Consider the following 3,123-nt stretch of genomic DNA (forward strand, 5'->3'; position numbering starts at 1 on the left):
GTCAACTGTTTAGAGCTTTTAGGACTTTCCAAGGGTCCTTGCTGAATCAAAACTCACTGAACTCTGTATTTGGACAACAGTCTTTGTATTGTTGGCTCTATACTGAAAATAACATGAACTAATTATTTTGTAAACCACGGCACCCCCTTCACAGGTACTTTCTTTCAAGGCATCCCTCCAGGTCGATGCTCTGAAAGTTGTAAAGACGTTAAAGTGAGTTCAGAGGCGATCCTGAACAATGTGACAACATGTAGGCCACATTTAGAAAACGGTGCAGATTTGACGAATACGTGATAATTCTCAAATGCCAGCTTGCATGTTTATTTTATTCTAATCAATGTGATTGCATGGTTCTGATATTTGGGGTAAATTGGCTGTGCACCCTCTGGCTTTAACCTAATTATCAGCATTATCAGTTTACAGTGAAGGAAATGTCTGCTAAGTTGTAGCTTTTGTTGAAGTTTAAGACGTGCAGCTTTTCTGCATCTGCAGCACATTCTTGCATTTGTCTTGTGTTCTTAAGTTCCCTCGTGCACTGTATAAAAGAGAAACAAACGTGTATACAGCATGCAGCGCAGAAGAGGGTAAAAAACTCCCTAGGGAGGGGAAGCTGGCACGTCCAGCTAGGAGGAGGCCTCGAGAAATACCCAGAACTAGGTGGAGAGATTATATCCCCACAGTGGCCTGGGAACGCGCCTCAAGATCCCCCAGTCAGAGCTGGTTAATGTGGCTCAGGAAAGCTGGAGCTGCCGCCCCCGCGACCCCAGACAAGCGGCTGAAGATGGAGTGATGGAGGAGAGAAAAAAAACTGGTGGGAAAACTTTTGGATGAGACGTTGGATGCAAACATAAGGGCAACCACAACTCTACAGAGAGTTCATGGCGACAGAGAGCTTCATCAGAGCGAGCTGGCTTCATGTTTGCATGTTGTTGTGTGATCACTCACCTGTGGACCAGAAGCACCCGGGGGGCCCCGAAGTCCTATTGCTCCCGCCTGTCCAGGTAGACCCTGCAAAAAGACACAGAGAGTTCAAACAGAGCATTTTAGTGTGTAACAGATATCCAGATCTTTGCCTACAGAGCGGAGTGTTGTTCCTCTCTTACCTTCTCACCCGGCGGGCCTCTTCTTCCATTGGGACCCTGCACAGCAGAATAATGTGTTATTCGCTGCATGCTGCTTTGCTTGGCTGATTCACATACAGGCTAGGTAGAGCGTGAACACTTTCAGATGTGACAGGATTAAGGACACTATGCATGATCAAAGTGTAAAACACCCACAACCCCTTACTAAAAACCCAACAGGGCTGGAACCTGCTGTCATTCAGAAACTTATTGACAGGTAGCACTCCTGTGTGTTCAGACTAAATTGCTCTGTACAGGCAGTTAAAAGCAGTCATGTGGTTACATTTGCACAAATAATACAGCGCTTTGATGTATAATCAGATGAGAACAACAAGTAATGGTTATAACAGTGTAAAATACTAAAGTCCTGCATTCAAAATTTACTTGAGTTCAAGAACAGAAGTATTCTCAGCATAAAATACCTCAAGTTTCCTGAAATGCAGTGAAGCAAAAGCTTAAAGTAAACACCGTATACTGCAGATGGTCACAGGCATATATACAGTGTATGATAACACAAACTGGACAACAGAAATCTCACCGGGTTTCCTTCGATTCCACCCTCACCTGGCCGTCCGTCCGGTCCAGGTCGACCCTGTGGATTTAAATACAATGTGATAAGAAAAGGAATATAGTAAAATGATTTAGGACTCATGTAGGACTGAAAGCTTTATTAAAGTAAAGATTAAAATTCCCAACCCTGGGTGCAGATTTGTAGACTATTGGAGCCGACGGTTCAGGAAGTATTTTGGATATTTGGATTATGAAGAGGTTCGTTTCTAATAAAACATCAGTTCAATACTTTACCTCTGTTACGAACATTGGAAAGCCTCTAAATACCGCAGGACCCAGCGTGTTGCTGAATTGTGCAGCGCTCAGCGGTCCCGTTACGCCGATTGTTTAAACGTGTGTTGATAAACCGGCTGTCATTTCACGAGCTACAACCAAGTATTTCATAGATAGAAGTAGAGTGGAGTAGAGGCAGAGCAAGTCTGTCTGTGTGTGCGTGAGAGAGAGAGAAAAAGAGAGAGTGCTCCGTTTATTTATTCTCATAGCGTAGGTGAGTAAGTGACTGTTACCAAAACTTTTTAACACCCCCTCCCCTCCTTTTTAACTTTTTAACTTTGCTACAGCTAGGCTGGCAGACCCAAGTGCAGGACTAAGAAACGGAGGAGTTAGATACTGCAGGACTGAAGGGATCGGATTGTGAGCCGGGGAAGACAGGAAGATTAGGTGCCTACAGAACCATGTTGGAGGCTGCTGTGCAGAGCAGGTGGAAACCTGAGAGTCCAGACTGTGAGAGGCTGAGCAGGTCCAGAGCAGAATACGGGTTAGTTTAGCCGGGCAGGGGTCCAGGGAGAGCAGACGAGCTCTATTTCCGGTAGCAGAACTTAAACAACATTGTGCAAAATTTACTTTTATTATAGCGACTAAATTAGGGCTGTACATAACGATTATTTTTCATGTCGATTAATCTAACGATTACTTTTTCCGATTAGTCGTGTTGTGATAATAACAATAACAGACATTAATTAAACTTTAAATGTTTCTGACATGGATTCATTTCAATATTAAGTAGTGCAGTATGATAATAAAATATATTTCTGCATCATTTAACACCTGAAACCGTTCAGACTGTCCAGACAGCCACAGATCGTCTGTAATGTTTGATTCAGATTCATTCCGTTAAACAGAAAATATGAAACGGCCGAAGGTAAGATGACACACGGTGTAACGTTACCATGACAATAGCGGGGCAGAAAGTACTTTTAACATGAAGGCGATGAAGAAATTACGTGTCGTAGTGCCGATAATGTGCCGCGCTCGTGTGGACACAGAAAGTAAACAGGATGTGCAGTGCTGCCGTCAGCGCTCCGGATGCTTTCACTTCACGTGTTCATGTCGCTTCACTGTCATGATCCTGTCTGTGTCTTGTTTGGGAGTCTGAGTTTAGTTCCATGTCCTTAGTTCATGTGTTGGTATTCATTCCTGGTCCTTGTTTGTA

The 3,123-nt window shown here is 43.7% G+C and overlaps 1 long non-coding RNA gene across 1 annotated transcript; it reads right to left on the reverse strand.

The window, feature by feature from the left end:
• Positions 1–933: 933 nt before the first annotated feature.
• Positions 934–2,178, reverse strand: LOC123966096. The gene is made up of 3 exons (XR_006823878.1): positions 1,660–2,178; positions 1,104–1,139; positions 934–1,008 (listed from the first exon to the last, which is right to left on the reverse strand). It is a non-coding gene; the product is annotated as an uncharacterized LOC123966096 (long non-coding RNA).
• Between the last annotated feature and the right edge of the window lie 945 nt (positions 2,179–3,123).

This window comes from Micropterus dolomieu, unplaced genomic scaffold, assembly GCF_021292245.1.
Source record: "Micropterus dolomieu isolate WLL.071019.BEF.003 ecotype Adirondacks unplaced genomic scaffold, ASM2129224v1 contig_12683, whole genome shotgun sequence".
Classification (NCBI taxonomy): Eukaryota; Metazoa; Chordata; class Actinopteri; order Centrarchiformes; family Centrarchidae; genus Micropterus; species Micropterus dolomieu.